The sequence below is a fragment of the Canis lupus genome, chromosome 1, assembly GCF_048164855.1.
Source record: "Canis lupus baileyi chromosome 1, mCanLup2.hap1, whole genome shotgun sequence".
In the NCBI taxonomy this organism is placed as follows: Eukaryota; Metazoa; Chordata; class Mammalia; order Carnivora; family Canidae; genus Canis; species Canis lupus.
In genome coordinates, this window is record NC_132838.1 from 118,247,547 (window position 1) to 118,266,860 (window position 19,314).

General features: G+C 41.3%; 1 protein-coding gene across 3 annotated transcripts in view; it reads right to left on the minus strand.

The window, feature by feature from the left end:
• Positions 1–19,314, minus strand: part of LOC140607211 (uncharacterized) — a 73,236-nt gene that overhangs the window by 32,630 nt on the left and 21,292 nt on the right. The window contains exon 1 of one of the 3 annotated variants that reach the window (XM_072781754.1): positions 9,217–9,382. The exons of the other annotated variants lie outside the window; for them this stretch is intronic. The gene's annotated coding sequence lies outside the window, so the exon portion shown is untranslated. Of the gene's footprint in view, positions 1–9,216; positions 9,383–19,314 lie in introns of those variants that run through there. 3 annotated transcript variants of the gene reach the window in all.

A 19,314-nucleotide genomic window follows, 5' to 3' on the forward strand; every position in this document is an offset into this window, starting at 1 on the left:
AGTGATCTACACATTTAATGCAATCCCTATCAAAATACCAATAGGATTCATAGAACTAGAACAACCAACCCTAAAATTTTTATGGAACCACAAAAGACCTCAAATAGCTAAAGCAATCTTGCAAAAGAAAACAAAACTGGATATCACAATTCTAGACTTCAAATTCTCTTATAAAGCAGTAATAATTAAAGCAGTATGGTACTTGCACAAAAATAGGCACATAGCTCAATAGGAACAGAAAACCCAGAAATAAACCCACAAATATATGACTGATTAATCTTCAACAAAGTAGGAATGAATATACAATGGGGAAAAGTCTCTTCAACAAATGGTGCTTGGAAAATTGGACAGCTTATATGCAAAAGAATGAAACTGGATCACTTTCACCGTACACAAAAATAAACTCAAAATGGATTATATAACTAAATGTGAGACATGAAACCAGAAAAATCCTTGAACACAGCATAGGCAGTAATTTCTCTACCATCAGTCATAGCAACATTTTCTAAATATGTCTCCTGAGGCAAAGGAGATAAAGCAAAAATAAACTACTAGAACTACAACAAAATAAAAAGTTTGCGCATAGCAAAGGAATCAGTCAACAAACCAAAAGACAACCTACTGAATGGGAGAAGATATTTGCAAATGGTATATCCAATAAAGGGTTAGTATCCAAAATATATAAAGTACTGATCCAGACCAACACCCAAAAAACAATCCACTTAAAAAATGAGAAGACATGAACAAACATTTCTCCAAAGAATGGCCAACAGACACAGGAAAAGATACTCAACATTACTTATCATCAGAGAAATGCAAATCAAAACTACAATGCGACATCACCTCACACCTCTCAGCATGGCTAAAATCAGACTAACACTTTGTGGGTGAGGATGTGGAGGAAAAGGAACCCTCTTGCACTGTTGGTGAGAATGCAAATTGGTGCAGCCATTCTGGAGAATAGTATGAAGATTTCTCAAAGTTAAGAATAGAACTACCAAAAAAAAAATAGTAATAATAGAACTACCTCATGATCCAGCAACTGCGCTACTGAATATTGACCCTTAGAATACAAAAAAATACTAATTCAAAGGGGTGTGTGCACACCCTGATGTTTATAGCAGCATTATCTATAATAGCCAAATTATGGAAGTAGCCAAAGTGTCCATCGATTGACGAATGCAAAAAGAAGATGTGGTTATTATTTCACTCATATGTAGAATTTAAGAAATAAATGAGCAAAGGAACCAAAAAAAAGCAGAAACTAAGAAAAAGACCCTTAACTATAGAGAACTGATGGTTACTAGAAGGGCGGTGGGTGGGGGGATGGGTTAAATAAGTGATGTGGATTAAAGACTGCACTTGTGATGAGCACTGGGGGGTGTATGGAAGTGTTGAATCACTACTTGTACACCTTAAACCAATATAAAACTGTATGTTAATTGGAATTAAAAATTTAAAAACTTTAAAAACATAATTATTGATATATATGTACTTTTGCTATTTTGTTTTGTTTTTATAGTTCTCATTTCCTTTCTCCTTGCTGCTTTGTGGTTGAGGAGTATCTAAAGCATTGTTTGGCTTTCTTTTTGTGTATCTATCATAACTTCTGGTTTGTGGTTACCATGAGCCATGAGATTCATATATACCATCCTAAATAAAGAGCATTCCAAATTAATTTGATGGTCATTTAAATTCAAACACATTCTTAGGGTGCCTGGGTGGCTCAGTCAGTTAAACATCTGCCTCCAACTCACATAATGATCCCAGAGTCCTGAGATCGAGCCCCATGTCGTCGGGCTCCTGCTCAGCAGGAAGCCTGCTTCTACCTCTTCTGCCTGCCCCTCTCCCTGCTTGTGCTCTCTCTGTGTGTCAAATAAATAAAATCTGAAAAATAAAAATTCTAACACATTCTTAAATTTTTCTTTCTATTCATAATTTTATTATATCTAATTATGGCCATTTCTTTTCCCCTTAAAGAATTCTGTTAACATTTCTAGTAAGGCAGGGCAGCCCAGGTGGCTCAGTGGTTTAGTGCTGCCTTCAGCCCAGGGCCTGATCCTGGAGACCTGGGATCGAGTCCCGTGTTGGGCTCCCTGCATGGAGCCTGCTTCTCCCTCTGCCTGTGTCTCTGCCTGCCTCTCTCTCTCTCTGTCTGTCTCTCATGAATGGATAAATAAAAATAAACTCTCTTCCAGTGATGCATTGTCTTGGCATTGTGGTTTAGGCCAATGGCACCATGGTGTTTATCTTATACAGACATAAGCAGAATGTCCTATAACATTCATATCAAAAACTTATCAAAAAATGCTCCACTGAGGGCAGAGTAGAGCCACACAGAGCATCCTTATCTTTATGAGCATTTTTTTCTCTTTTTAATGCCTTCATTTTTTACCTTTTATATGTCTCACTTTGATAAACCCAGTTAGTGGCTGGGGAATACCATTGCACTTATTCCTATAAGTTTCCCCACTCTCAGCCCCTCTGTGCACATCAACAGAAAGGATAAAACATTTCTCCACACTGGTTAGAGCACTATAAAAGTTAGAGCTTATGCTTCTGAGTGGTGTTCACTTGAAAATTCATTCTTTTCTGAGGAAAACAAAGCTTTTCCACTAAGATCAGTAGTAAGACAAAGATGTCCAGTCTCACAACTTTTCAAAGTAATACTGGAAGTCCTAGCTGCAGCAATCAGAGAAGAGAAAGAAAGAAAACACAACCAGATTGGTAAAGAAGTAGTAAAACTGTTACTTACTGCTAATGACGTAATATTATACATAGAAAACCTAAAGACTCCATCAAAAGAAAAGCTACTAAGATTGACAGATGAATTCAGTAGTTATAGGAGACAAAGTTAATATACAGAAATCTCTTGCACTTCTATACACTAGTAATGAAGTAGCAGAAGGAGAAATTAAGAAAACAATCCCATTTACAATTGCATCAAGAATAAAACACCCAGAAGTAAAGTTAACCAAGGAGGTGAAAGACCTGTACATCAATAACTAAAGGACACTGATGAAGGAAACTGAAGATGACACAAATGAATGGAAAACATACATCATGCTCATGGATTGGAAGAATTAATATTGTTAAAATGTCCATACTACCCAAAGCAATCTACAGGCTCATGCAGTCCCTTATCAACAAAGCGATAGTATTTGTCACCAAACTAGAACAAATTCTGTGAAACCAAAAAAGACCCCAAATAGTCAAAGCAATCTTGAAAATGAACAAAACTAAAGATCTCAAAATCCCAGATTTGAAGATATACTACAAAGCTGTATCACTGACAGAAAAATACACAAACTATTTTTTTTTAAGATTTTATTTATTCATGAGAGACACAGAAAGAGGCAGAGACGTAGGCAGAGAGAGAAGCAGGCTCCATGCAGGGAGCCCGACGTGGGACTTGATCCCAGGACCATGGGATTACACTCAAAGGCAGACGCTCAACTGCTAAGCCACCCAGGTGTCCCTAAAAATACACAAACTATTGAGAGTTTACCAGGATAAAGAGGTTTTACACAACAAAGGAAACCACCAATAAAACAAAAAGGCAACCTACTGAATGGGACTAAATATCTGCAAATGATATATCTAATAAGGGGCTAATATCTAAAGAACTTAGACAACACCAAAAACCAATTTAAAAATGGGGAGAGGACCCGAACATTTTATGAAAGAATACATACAGCTGGGCAACAGAGACATGAAAAGATGCTCAAAGTCACTAATTATCAGAGAAATTCAAATCAAAACTACAATGAGATACCACTTTCATTTGGGCTAGCATTAAATGCACAAGAAATAACAAGTATAGACAAACATGTGGAAATGGGTGGAAATGTAAATTGGTACAACCATTGTGGAAAACAGTATGAGGTTCCTCCAAATATTAAAAATAGAAATATCAAGGACACCTGAATGGCTCAATGGTTGAGTGTCTGCCTTCAGCTCAGGGCGTGATTCTAGAGTCCTGGGATCAAGTCCCACATCAGGCTCCTTGCATGGAGCCTGCTTCTCCTGTCTCTGCCTCTCTCTGTGTCTCTCATGAATAAATAAAATCTTAAAAAATAAATTTGAAAAAATAGAAATATTAGATCCAGTAAGTCCACTACTGGGTATATGCCCAATAAAAACAAACACATTAATTTGAAAAAACATATGCACCCCTATGTTGATTGAAGGATTAAGGGTATTTTTGAGCCAAAATATGTATACAACCTAAGAGTCCACTGATAAATGAATGGGTAAGGATATGGTGTGTGTGTGTGTGTGTATATCCAATGGAATATTGCTCACCCATAAAGAATGAGATCTTGCCATTTATAATGACATGGATGGATCGATCTAGAGGGTATTACAGTCAGTGAAGTAAGAAAGAAAAAGGCATATGCCATATGATTTCACCGACACATTTAAACTAAAAATCAGGGCAGCCCGTGTGGCTCAGCGGTTTAGCGCCACCTGCAGCCAGGGGTGTGATCCTGGAGACCGGGGATCGAGTCCCACGTTGGGCTCCCCGCATGGAAATGGAGCCTGTTTCTCCCTCTGCTTCTCTCTATCTCTGTGTGTGTCTCATGAGTAAATAAAATCTTTAAAAAAAATACACTAAAAAAAACAAAATGGACAAAGCCAAATTCATAAATATATAGAACTGATGGTTGCCACGGGGAGCAGGTGAGGGAGGGGATTGTGAAATAGGTGAACAAGATTAAGAGGTACAAACTTCCAGTTATAAAATAAGTCATAGAGGTAAAAAGCACAGTATAGAGAATACAGTCAGTAATACTACAATGATATATGTTGATATGGTAACTCCACTTATGGTGAGCATTGCTAAATGTGTAGAATTGTGGGATCAGTGTTGTACAGCTGAAACTTGCCTAGCACTTGCACATCAGCTATACTTGAATAATTTTTAAAAAAGGTTTTAAGTGGGACACTAGTTTCAGGTATGACAAAAACAAAATCTAGCTCCACCCCCCAAAAAACAAAACTCATTCTTCTAATTATTTAAGCACTTAACTATAACTAAGTGTGATTGTGGACAGAATCAGGAACAAGACAGCCTCAACCAATCAATCCCAAAATAATGTGCAACATAGCAGAAAGTGTGGCACAAAACAAGGTAAGTGTTCTCAAATTCATTTTGCATATGGATTCAAATTCAGAAATCCCAGTATTTACATGCAACAAGGAGCCAAGTAGAATCCCGTGCTTTCCTTTCAATCTTTTCCTCATGTATCCGCTCACTGTTATGAGCCCTGGTAAATCTCTCCTAACTTTTTAACCCTGCCTCCTTAAAGATAAGGGTTGGGGATCCTTCTATTGTCCAAGACCATTCAACTCTTCATATTAGTGAATTCCAGCTCCTATGCTAGGGGTGCTATCCTAAATGAATAAAGCATTAAAGCTGATCACTGCATAATTAAGAGAAATGTGACCATGCCTATCATAGGCAGATGGTCAAACTATATTTAGCATAAATAGGTCTCATCCTAAAATTGGATTCTGTTTTAAAAAATAACACTTTTTAAACTTATTACACAACTTGGGGAACTTAAATTTTCAGATGGCAAGCAAGTTGGACAGATGGCAGGCAAGTTGTAACACTACTTATTACAAACACATGATACTACCTTCAATTCTCACAGCATGGGAAAAAGTTTTCCTCTAGCAAGAGATGTAATATAACCCCTTACAATAAAAGTTAAAATGTGTCATAAAGTAAAATGACTCAATATCAACTGTTACAAGAATTTGTATTGCTGGTGGAGCTGTCAATCCTTTATAAATATTTTGAATAGTAATCTGGCAACCAGCACTTTAAAATGTACGATACATGTATCCTTTGACCTAGTAACATATTACCAGAATCTACTAAAAGGAACTAATAGTTTATTATACAAGAAATAAGAACTTATGGGGCTGTGAAGATGCAGAGCAGGAGGCCTTAATTGCACCTTATCCCACAGATACAACTAGATAACACATCAGTGGAAATAACTCAGGACAGTCCAAAAACTAGCAGAATAAACTCCACAACTAGGTGGAGGTAGAAAAGAGAGGTGTCTAGCTGGCGTAGTAGAGCATGCAACACTTGATCTCAGGGTCATGAATTCAAGCCCCACATTGGGCATGGAGCCTATGTTAAAAATTTTTTTTTCTTAGAGGCACCTGGGTGGCTCAGTGGTTGACCGTCTGCCTTTGGTTCAGGTTGTGATCCCAGGATTCTGGGATTGAATCCCACACCAGGCTCCCCACAGGGAGCCTGCTTCTCCCTCTGCTTATGTCTCTGCTTCCCTCTCTGTGTTTCTCATGAATAAATAAAATCTTTAAAAAAAATTTTTTTTAAGGTAGAAAAGAGACCACATCAAAGAAGGCAGGCAAGGTGAAGATGTGGTTTAGGAGCAAAATGGACATGGCCATCCATGGTAGGGAGGGGGTTAATAGCACTGAGAAGGATGAAAAACAGACTTTCACCCCACAAACCCACATACAGGATGGGTATGCATAACATTTACCTTTGAAAGCAAGAGGGACCAAAACTTGAAGAATTCCTGTAACCAGCAGGAGCTAAAGACTGGAATTCCAAAGAATAGATGGCTTGGCTCTGGGAGAGCAGAGAGGATGTTAGGAAGCAGGATCCCCATCCTTAAAGAGACAGCGCATGACAAACAGCCAATACAGGAATATCAGAACCAGCAGTTTGGAAAACCAGGAGCAGAGGGAAGTGAGAGTGATTTGCTCATCCCAGAGCATGACCTGAACAGACAGGAATCATGAGTGAACAAAGGAGCTGCCAGGCACCATTTCCCTTCTCCAACCTCAGCATAAACAACAGCTACCTGAGGGAAACAATATAGCACCAATACTCATTACCTAACTTGCCTGCCACTCCTACAACACTTCACCAGATCTGCCCTTTCTAGTCCTGCTCACCTTACTCCTGGTGCTGTAGACCCCATTTACTAGAAGACCAGCACAAACCCTGCCAATGCCACATGTCCCAACCTGTGTGTTTTGCAGGCAGGACCTCAGTTCCAGCAGGGACAGCTATCATTTCACAGGCAGACCACTGCACACCTTGTTAAAATGCTCCCCACTCCCACTGGGGATCAAACACTGCCCACAATAGGCAAGGAAAGCATCTGCAGACAACTGGACTGAAGGAAAAAGAGGCCAATACTCAATAGCAGAGCACGCATAACAAACATAGGGAACACTGCTCTGTAGAGCAATAAAGGATGACATCTTCATAAGACTATTATTAACATCAAAAGAAGCTTATTTTTCAAAACACAGAAACAGAGTTAGATAAAATGAGAAAACAGAAATATGTCTTAAATGAAAGAAGAGGACCAACCACAGCAAGAGAAGTAAGCTAAATGGAAATCAGTAATATGCCTGATAGAGGACTTAATTATGATAAAGATACTCACTAGAGAAGAGAATAGAGGAAATTGTTGAGACATTTAACACAGAGATACAAAGGAACCGAATAGTGATCAATAATGCTATAAATTAAAAACACACTTTATGGAATAAATAGTAGTCTCAGTGACACAGAGAAGTAAATTAATGACCTGGAAGACTAATGGAAAATAACCAAGCTCAGAGCCTTCCTGGGGCCAGTAACACCACAGAGAACAAGCATAGCCCACAATTGGCAGAGAGTCAGTGCACACTACCACGGTGAAAGGAAAAAGTGACTCAGATGCAACAGGATATAAGCAACACACATAGGATACTCTTCTGAAGGGCCAGATTCTGAACAGGGAATATTGCACTACAGGGTACTCCAGGACCTCTTTTTAATAAAGTCACTACTTTCAAGGGCAAGAAGACAGAGATGTGCTTCCTAACAGAGAAACAGAGAGACAAAGTAAGGAGAGAGAAACTTATTTCAAATGAAAGAATAGGACAAGACCACAGCCAGAGGTCTAACTTAAGCAGCAGATATAAGTAACATGCTTGATAGAGAAAAGCAATAGGATAAGCAATAAAATAGAAAGCAATCAGGATACTTGCTGGACTTCAGAAGAGTGGAAAACACGAATGAGACCCTTAACACACAGATGAAGAACAACGTCAACTCAAACTAAATGAGAAGCATACTTGACAGAATGAACAGCAGGCTGGAAGAAGCAGAGGAACAAATTAATGACCTAGAAGACAGAGTACTGGAAAGTAATCAAGCTGAAGAAAGAGAGAAAAGAATTATGCAAACCAAGAATAGACTTAGGGAATTCAGTGATTCCATCAAATGTAATAACATTCATATTACACGGTTCTTAGAAGAAGAAAGAGAAGTGGACACAAAAATCTATTTGAAGGGGCACCTGGGTGGCTCAGTCTGGGCTGTCTTTGGCCCACGTCATGATATAGTGATAAATAAATTTAAAAGAGACAAAAGAAAACAGTAACATACAAGGGAAACCCAATAAAGCTAGCATGGAATTTTTCAGCAAAAATTTTGCAAGCCAGTAGAACATGGCATGATCTATTCAAAGTGCTAAATAGGAAAAATCTGCAGCCAAGAACAGTCTATCCAGTAAGGCTATGATTCAGAATAGAAGGAGAGATTAATAGTTTCCCAGACATGGGCACCTGGATGGCTCAGTTGGTTATGTGTCTGCCTTTGATTCAGGTCATGATCCCAGGGTCAGGCCCATGTCAGGCTGTCTGCACAACAGGCAGTCTGCTTCTCTCTCCCCCTCTACCTGCCTCTCTGCCTGCTTGTGCTCTCCCTCTCAAATAAATAAAGGTTTGTTGTTGTTGTTTAAAAAAAAAAAAAAAAAGGTTTCCCTGACAAAAACTAAAGGAGTTCATGACCACTAAACCAGCCTTGCAATAAATATCCAAGGAGACTTTTTGGTGGAAAGGAGAGACCAAAAGTGACAATATGAGCATAGGAAACACAAAGCAGTAAAAATAGATAACTTCTGTGAAAAAAAAAAATCAAGGAAATCACAAGGTAAAAGGATGCAAAACATGACAACATATACCTAAAATTTGAGAAGAATGGTAAACAAGGAGTTCAAACTTAAAACAACCATCAACTTAATGTAGATTTATGAAGAAGTCCTATATAAACCTAATAGTAACTATCAAAAAGCACTAATATATATGCAAGAAACAAAAAGAAATCCAAATATATCACGAAAGAAAATCAGCAAGCCATGAAAGACAAGAATCAGAGAGGGGTACCTGGTTGGCTCAGTGGTTGAGCATCTGCCTTCGGCTCAGGTCATGATCCCAGGGTCCTGGGATTGAGTCCTGCATCAGGCTCCTCATGGGTAGTAGCCTGCTTCTCCCTCTGCCTATGTGTCTGCCTCTTTTTCTCTCTCATGAGTAAATAAAATATTTAAAATAAATCAGAGAAATATTCAGAAACACCCACAAAACAAATAAAATGACAATAAATACATATCAATAATTACTCTGAATACAAATGAACTAAATATGCCAATCCTAAGACACATGGTGATAGAATGGATAAAAAAAACAAGACCCATCTGTATCCTGCCCACAAGAGACTAATTTCAGACCTAAACACCTGAAAATTGAAAGTGGGGGTAAAGAAACATCGTGCAAATCAATGTCAAAAGAAAGCAGAGTAGCAATACTTAAATTGGACAAAATAGATCTCAAAACAAAGTCTGTAACGAGACCAAGGAGGATACTATGTTATTACAAAGATACAATCCAACAAGAAGATATAGCGATTGTAAATTATTTATGCACCCAACCACAAGAAAAAATCTGGAAAGACCATAAATACAGGGTGCTTAAATAACATGGAACTAAATACTAACAATGAGTGGGTCAACCAGGAGATTAAAGAATAAAAGTTACATAGAAACAGGGGTGCCTGGGTGGCTCAGATGGTTAAGTGTCTGTCATTAGCTCAGGTCATGATCTCCAGGACCTGGGATCAAGTCCCACATTGGTCTCTGTGCTCAGTGGGGAGTCTGCTTCCCCCTCTCCCTTTGCCTCTCACCCTGCTTGTTCTCTCTCTCTCTCTCTCATAAATAAGATCTCTAAAGAAAAAAAAAGTACATAGGAACAAATAAAAATGAAAACACAATGGTCCAAACCTCCCTGCTTGGCAGGGAACCTGTTTCTCTCTCTCCTCCCGCTACTTGTGTGCTTGCTTTTTCTCTCTTGCTCTCTCTCTATAATAAATAAATAAGCTAGAGATATCACAATTCCAGATTTCAAGATAATACTACAGAGCTATAGTGATCAAAGCAGTATGGTACTAGAATGAAAATAGACACATAGGTCAGTAAGACAGACTAGAGGTCAGAAATAAACCCATGATTATATGGCCAATCTACAAAAAGGTAATAATATGCAATGGGAAAGAGTCTCTTCATCAGATGATGTTGGGAAAACTGGACCGCTTATTACCATACACACACACACACACAAAAAAAACCCAAAGTGGATTAAAAACCAAAAATGTGAGACCTAAAACCATAAAAATCCTAGAAGAGAACACAGGGAATAACTTCTCTGACACTGGGCATAGCAACATTTTTAAATATGTCTCCTAAGGCAAGGGAAACAAAAGCAAAAACAAACTACTACTAAGAGTACATCAAAATAATGAACTGCACAGCAAAGGAAATAACTGACAAAACAAAAAGCCCTACTGAATGGGAAAAGTTATCTGGAAATGATATATCCAATAAAGGTTTAGTATCCAAAATACATAAAGAACTTACACAACCCAAAACCAAAAAACAATCCAATTTAAAAATGAGTAGAGACATGAACAGATATTTCTCCAAAGAAAGCATACAGATAGCCAATGAATACATTAAAAGATGCTCAACATCATTCATCATCAGAGAAATACAAATCAGAACCACAATGAGGTAACATCTCACACCTGTCAGAATAGCTAAAATAAAAACACAGGAGACAATGTTGGTGAGGGAAAAAGAACCCTTGTGCACTGTTGCTGGGAATGCACATTGGTACAGCCACTGTGGAAAGGAGTATGGAGGTTCCTCAAAAAATTAAAAATAAAACTACAAAATAAAATAAAAGTAGAACTACCATATGATGCAGTAATTCCACTACTGGGCTTTTACCCTAATAATACAAAAATAAAGTCAAAAAGATATTTGCACCCCTATTTACAATGGCTAAGATATATAAGCAACCCAAGTATCAATCTATAGATGAATAAAGAGGTGATACGCACACACACACACACAATGGAATATTAGTCATGAAAAAAGAATGAAATAAAAAAAAAGAATGAAGAATGAAATCTTGCCATTTGTTAAATGGATAGAGTCAGTATAATGCTAAGTGAAATAAGTTAGGCAGAGAAAGACAAATACCATATGACTTCATTCATATATGGAATTTAGGAAACAAATGAACAAAGAGAAAAAGATTCACACAGAGAACTAGTGGTTGCAGCAGGGAGTTGAGGGAATAGGTGAAATAAGTGAAGGGGATAAAGATAACATGATGAGCACTAAGTAATGTGTACAGAATTGTTGAATCATTATATTTTACACCTGAAATTGATATAACACTGCATGTTAATTATACTTGAATTAAAAAGTAAGAAAGATCTATTTCTCATCCCAATCAAAACCCAAGCATGCTTTAGAAATTGACAAGAAGAGTCTAAAATTCATATAGAAATGCAAAGGACTTAGAATAGCTGAAACAAATTTAAGAATCACAAAGTTAGAAAACCACATTGCCTGATTTTAAGAAATATTTAAAAATCATGTTAAAACTTTAAGATATTTGCAAAAATGTAGATTGAAAAAAAGTCCAGAGAAAGAGTAGCTTTTAAGATCAATTGATTTTTAAGAAAAGAGCAAAGGCAATTAATTAGAATTGGAAGATAGTCCTTCCAATGAATGTTATGAAATAATTAGGTGTCTTTTTTTTTTAAGAACTCTGATCCCAAATTTTACACAATACTAGAATTACCTCAAAATGGCCTAAAACTATAAACCCTCCATTAAGAACACAGGAGAGAATTTTCTCATGTTAGGCAAAGACTTCTTATATAAGACACCATTTAGTAAAAGGGGGAAAAAATACACTGGACTCAGCATTAAAATTTTCTGCTACAGGAGGAACTCTGTTAAGAGAACAACAACAACAAAAAATAAAAACCCAGAGAAACAAGCCATACTACATTGACAAATATCTGGTTATGGACTTGAACCTAAGTTATTAAGAACTCTCAAAACTCAGGGGACACCTGGTGGCTCAGCGGTTTAGTGCCTGCCTTCAGCCCAGAGCATGATCCTGGAGTCCCGGGATCAGGTCCCACCATCAGGTTCCCTGCATGGAGCCTGCTTCTCCCTCTGCCTGTCTCTGCCTTTCTCTCTGTGTTTCTCATGAATAAATAAACAAAATCTTTTTAAAAAATTCTCAAAACTCAGTAACAGAAGAATGAAATGTTAGCAGGCAAAGGATGTGAACACTTAAGCAAAGAGAAGGGTGGCAGTAAGCATATATAAAAATTCTAAACATGAGTCATTAGGGAAATACAAAATAAAGTCATACAGAAATACCACTATACACTTAACAAGAATGGCTAAAATTAAACCTGATCATATCAAGTGCTATTAATGGCACTAAAATTTTCATACACTGCTGGTGGGAATGCAAAATGGTATGAGCATTTTGGAGCAGTTTTTCAGTTCATAAAGAGATACACGTCTGCTTACCCTTTGACCCATGTGCATTTATCATTTTTAAATTTTTCGTTATTGATGTTTTGACATCTTAAAAAACTTGCTGTCCAAGAAGAGACCACGCGTCCCAGGGCTATCCTGTTCTTGAGATAATAAAGGGTTTAGCCAGGAGCATGTCTCTCATATACAAACCAACAAACCGGAGTCCAAGGCTTCAACTACCCCTTATTTAACATACTGGCTCAGACACACCAAGCCAGTATTCGTCTGGTATAAATCATCCCAGGGTCAGATACTAGACAATTAGAGATTAATTTTATGGTCTAATGCCCATGGGGATTATTCAAACTAGCCAGTCCTTAACTGTTTACTCTGTCCTGCCTTGCCCCTCCTGATGAAACTCCAATGAAGGCTGTGGTCTATGCCTTCCCCTCATTTTATCTGCATCCTGACCAACTCTGGTGCTGTGTGGCCCCGCATAGCATGGTATTCCCTCTTCCCTTGGGAAACAAAGTAAAAAATTCTTTCACCTGGCACTGACCCCGCTGTGTCGTCACTCTATCACCTCCATAAATTAAAATGCCATGGGTACAGATGAGACACTCAAGCCTTTTGCTCCTAAGTATTAACCCAAGAGAAAGATTCATACATGAATCTCCATAGCATCTATATTCATAAAAGCTCTAAACTAGAATCAACCCAAATATCTAACAAAGTACATGTAACATGGAGGAATCTTAAAATAATTACTGTGTCAGAGGGAAAAAGACAAAAGAGTAAACATTTTGTATTCCATTTATATAAAATTCTGGAAAAGGAAGTTTATAATGAAGATAGAAAATCAATGCTCATGAGTATGGGGAACCAGGGAGGGAGGGACAGAGGGATTCTAAAGAGGGATGAGGTAATTTTGAGAGTGAAAAATACATTCGATATCATGATTATGGTGATGGTTTCATGGGCATATACATAAGAAAAAACATAACATTTTATACTTTGTGCACAGTTCATGGTACATCAATGATATCTCAATAGAGCTTTTAAAAAATAGTTCCGGATAAAAATCTGGATTTCCTGCTTCTCTTGAAAAACCGGATCAACCATAATTATCCTCATCCCTTGGCAGCAGCCCTGATTCAATGGAAAGAAAGAATAAAGACAGTCTGAGAGTCACAAAAGTCACACCTTTGGGCTATGATCTCTCTTATTCCTGTCTCCATTTTCTTGCCTGTGTAATGGCAGCTTTGAAGTAAAAAAGACCAAATAGCATCAGCTATTCAGAATACTTTAAGATTTGCTCTGCCAGCGACCTTGTCAATAAGAGACATAAATCTAGAATTTGTGAGACTATCTCTATATCCTCATCCTTCACTGTTACAGTGACCAGAATATTTTTGGAAGCACCTTTGGATGGGGGCATGTCCTCTCTAGTTTGCTTCCCAAACTCTACTAATCACACTCAGTGTGTGAATGTAATTATGGTGACCTTCAATGGCCAGTGAACTCATGATTTCCTCCAGGGAAATGGAAAGAGTGAGTAGAGAGGCCCACCTTCCCTGAGCACATTGAGTAACCTGATGTACATTTGTCAGCCAGTATAGGTGAGATGGTTTCTGCCACAGGTACTGGCAGTGATTTAACTCTGGCATGGGCTTTGGGCAGGTCAGAAAGTGCAATGCAGGTCCCGAAAGCTTATTCAGATGTATGAGATATACCTTCTGGTTCATGGGTACTTCAGAAAGGCTACTGTCTGAACTTCTCCTTGGTGCCACGCATGTTAACCAAGCAGATAGCACACACTCTGCACTCCAAAGGCCTTTGTCCAGTTTGAACATTCCAGTATCAAATAAGGAAAGGCCATTAGGGGTGCCTTGGTGGCTCAGTCGGTTAAGTGGCTTCCTTCAGCTCAAGTCATAATCTGAGGGTCCTGGGACCAAGTCCCATGTTGGGATTCCTCCTCAGTGGAGAGCCTGCTTCTCCCTCTCCCCACTGCTTGTGTGCTCTCTCTCACAAATAAATAAAATCTGGGGGAAAAAAAAAAAAAGGAAAGGCCATTAGCTTAAGGCTGTCCCACCTGTCTTTGGTGGGCAGTAAGGCCAGAGCTCTGCCTAAAGAATTTTCCACATTTGCTACATTCATAAGATCTCTCACTAGTGTGGCTTTTCTGGTGCTGAACAAGTCTATTTCTGGCTCAAGGCTTTATCACATTCACTACACTCATGAGGTCTTTCTCCATTGTGAATTCTCTTATGTTGAACAAGTCTGTGCGTGTAGCTGAAGGCTTTCCCACATCTGCTGCATTCATAAGGCCTTCCTATAATACTAATTCTTCAGTGCATGATAAGGTTGGAGTAATAATTTACTACATTCACTGTACTCATATGGCCTTGCTCTACTGTGAATTCACTGGTGTACCATAAGGCTGGAGTTAAAACTAAACAATTTCCTACATCTGCTGCACTCATAAGGCCCTTCTCCAGTGTGGACCCTCTGGTGTTAAGCAAATGTGTGTTTGCTGCTATAGGTTTTCCCACACTAGCTTCATTCTCCTGTGTGAAGTTTTTTATGTGGAACAAGGTAGGCCCTTCTGATGTGGTTTTTCCCACATTCACTGCATGCATAAGGTTTTTCTCCAGTGTGAACTCTCTGGTGCTTAACAAGCCTATTTTTATAGCTAAAGGTTCTCCCACACTCAGTGCACCTTTCTTGCCCTTCTCTAGTGTAAAAGACCTCCCTGCACTCAATGCTTCTGGGTGCATTCCCTTTGCTATGAGTGGTCTGGTGCTGGAGAAGGTCCAAGCTAAGGAGGAGCTTCTTTCCACTATCCCCACAGGTGAAGGGATTCTCTGACACGTGGACTCTGCGATCTTTTTTTTTTTTTTTTTAAGATTTTATTTATTTATTCATGAGAGAGAGAGAGAGAGGCAGAGGGAGAAGCAGGCTCCATACAGGGAACCTGATGCGGGACCCGATCCCGGGTCTCCAGGATCACGCCCTGGGCTGAAGGCGGCGCTAAACCGCTGAGCCACCTGGACTGCCCTGGACTCCGCAATCTTAACAAACAAAGCCCACTTTCCATCCATTCTGAGGTGTTTCTCTGCACTGTGCCGCTTTTGTCGCTGGTGAATACTTACACTGAGCCAGAGCTGACTCCCATGTGCTGCGCACATAGGTAATTTCTGCCTGGGGGATATTTCCTGGTGCTTAACCAGGTGTAAAATGTCTTGCAAGACTGGGTCACACATCCCACAAGGATAGATATTCTGGGTGGTTGGACCTGCCTTGAGAATCGTGAGTTGTGACATGCCTTGAGAGTGTGTCTCCCCATCCTCCACTCAAAACTGACAACCTGAAAGCAGAAAAATGGTGAACTACACGTAGACTTCAGTGGGAGAGGGCAGCTCCATCACTAAGGTTTACCTTACAAACCCAGGGATAAGCACACAGGTCGGGGGGACAAGGGGCTAAAGTTAGGGTGAGGAGGGTCTGTCACACAGTACTGAGCCTGCAGGGCCATACAATGAAGAACATACATGCGGAGGTCTACTGTAGGCAAGAACAGCAATAGGATGCAGCACAGGACAGAGGCTGGGTCTCCCAACTCAATTCTCTACAAATGACTCAGCAGGGGCTTGTCTGCTGGTGGCACATGAGTGATGTGTAGAAGGGTGTTTGGACCCTGGAAAACCAACTGCAACCCAGTATCTGTATTCATGAACCACTTAGGATATGTGCACATCTCACAGCCCATTCTGTGTAGCCCAGTGTTGGAGAGCACTTCAGAGGGAGCAGTGGAAAGGAATAGGGAAACCTGGAGGCCAGACACGGGTGGATTAGCCCTGGCCAGAAGTCAGAGGAGGAATGATAACAGGGCAGAATGTCAAGAGTGGCACTAAAAGACAGAAATGATTTATGGCCAGTCCTTGATATGAATACAATGGTGGGCATTGGAAAGGTTCCTGGTATGATGTGAACCCAGCCTGACACTGAGCCATCTCCCACTTCCCAGGGCCAGCCCCCCTCTTGCTGTGACTGGAGTCACATCTGCTTTATCAGGCACCCATGTCTCTCCCTGTAGCCCCAGTTGGACAACTATGCATATCTGGGAAGATACAAGTCCTAAAGGAAGGACAAGGGAGTGGACAGCCCTGGCACAGAGCGACCCGCTCCATGACAGACCACAGGAATGAAAATGGAATATTACCAAAGAACCTTGGAAGAGTGTCTACAGGAATAGCTCAGTGGTGCCTACGAGAAGTGATACGTCAATGCTTTCAATTTCCGGCCCACTCAGACATGGGGAAATGCCAGCTACAGAGAAGTGGCTAGAATCCGGGGCAGAGCTGCAATGAATTTGGACAGTCACTGCCAGAGTGGGGCCAAGTCTGGTGGGATCCAACTGGTTTCACTGAAAGACTTCCTACCCCCATATCCTTCCCTGCACATCTTCAGGGATGCCCAAGGGCTTGGGGAGAGGATGGGGAAGTGTGATCTGCCCGGCCAGGCACCCACAGTGCCTACACAGGAAAATTTAGAAGGGAGCAATGTCCACAGTCTGGCTGTGAGAAGGAAAGAGCAGCCCCTGGAGAAACGAGGAAGGAGAGAGCCCCGTCAGGGATGCTGGGGTGAGGGTGAGAGACTTACCCAGTCCACAAGTGCAAAGTTCTCTGGCATCACATTCCAGTACAGGAGTCTCTGAGTCCTATCCCTCAGGAGTAGCTCCCACTCCTCCTGAGACAAGCCCACAGCCACATTCTCAAAGGTCACTGCAGCCTACCATGATGGGGAGAGCAATGTCCCTGAGCCACCTCTCACTGCGACCTTCAGTCTACCCACCAAACATCCACTCCCTGCCGCCTACCCCAGCTCCAAAACTCACAGGATCTGCAAGGCCCAGATGCCACTGGCACTAACTCTCCCCTCTGTCCTACTGATCACTGTGTCACCGCATATCATGCCCACACGGGCATGAAGGCAGATAAATGTCATTCAAGCACTGGGCCTGACATGAAAGGCCCCACCTCTCTTGCTAGCACATTCCTCAGGGGTTCCCACAGCGTGTACCTCCCAGACACAACCAAACATGGGCTCAGCTTCCCCCCTTAGGCTGCTATGAGCAAGGCCATGGAACCCTCAGTTCTCCCTCTCTCCACTGAGCACATTGCTCCATGGACCACATTGCCCTCCTGTCCCCAGGTCCCACCCTCACTCCGTCATGGCCACCTCCTCTACCCCAGCCCACATCCATGGTATGTTCCTGGCCTCTACATGCCACTCTGTCCTGCCAGAGAGTGCTTGGCAAATACAATCAGGATCCCTCCTGCCCTGGACCCGGAGTGGCGCACATGCCAGGGGAAGCCCCTAGCCCTGCTTCAAAGGCCTCTCCACCACGCCCTTTCCTGCTTAGGCCTCAGCCACCTGGAAGCACATGCAGGGCTCAGATACCTTAAGCCTCTCCTGCTGTGTGCTGTATGCACTGTCCCCTCACCACAGTCAACCCTTCCTCTTTCCAGCCAAGTCTCACCCAATACTCCACCCCACTGGCCCTGGCCTTCAGTGACCCTCCTGTCTGCTGCTGAGTTTATCTACCAGCCTGTGTAAGGCTCTCCAGGCCCCACAAGGTCACCACAGAAGCCTGGCCAGCCCTTAGAGGGCTGAGGAAGCACCGGCCTTGGCCTCCCTGTCATCTCACTCCCATTACTGTTGTGCTTCCACGTCCATCCCACGTCCACTCCCCTGTGCCAGCCTCAGCCCCCTTCTAGCCCCACCTCTCTCCCACACCCACCTCCCCCCCACACCCACTACTCCCGGTCATCTGTCCTTGGGATGCTCATCAACCCCATTCGGATGCCCAAGACACAGGTCCAGTCCTCTAGCCAGGTCCTCCGCTTTTCTGCCCCTTAGCCACCATGATCTGAACGTATCTCCTCCTAATGTGACTCCTAGCTCCACCCCTGTCCACACATAGGCCACCGCCTCATGATGTCTCCAACCTGAATCCTGAATCCTTCCTTTAACTCCAGACCTATGTGTCCAGCTATTCACTCAGTGACTCCACTACAACATCTCAGACTCAACATGGGCAAAATTGAACTCCTAATAATCCTAAATAGAACTCCTACTCACTTCCCCATCTCTCAGCTGATGGATCTCCCCCAGCTGCAAAGGTCAAAATTTAGGCTTATCCCAAACTCCTCCCTTTCTCCCTCCCCTTCCACATCAGCTTCTTTGGACCTACTGTAAAAACAAATCCAGAAACTGTATGTTTTCTCCACAGCCGCTACTGTGTTCCAGCCACCAACCTGGTCCAGTTGTCCCCATGCTTGTCTAGACTGCTTCAGTGGCCTCCCTCACCCCTGTGTCTGTTCTCTACTCTGCAACCAGAGAAAGTCTATCAAGACCTCCCCTCTTCTATACCAAATCTTCCAAGGTCGAAGTAGAGGCACAGTTCCTCAGCCTGCGATTTCAGGACCTCCTGCATCCTGGCTGTCTGGTCCCACCAGTCATGAAGGAGACCTGTGGCTGTCACTCTGTCTCACCTGCAAGCCCATGCACATGGTGATCCCTATGCCAGTAATACCTTCTACAAGACAGTCTATTGGTGGCCAGAAATCAGGACCTC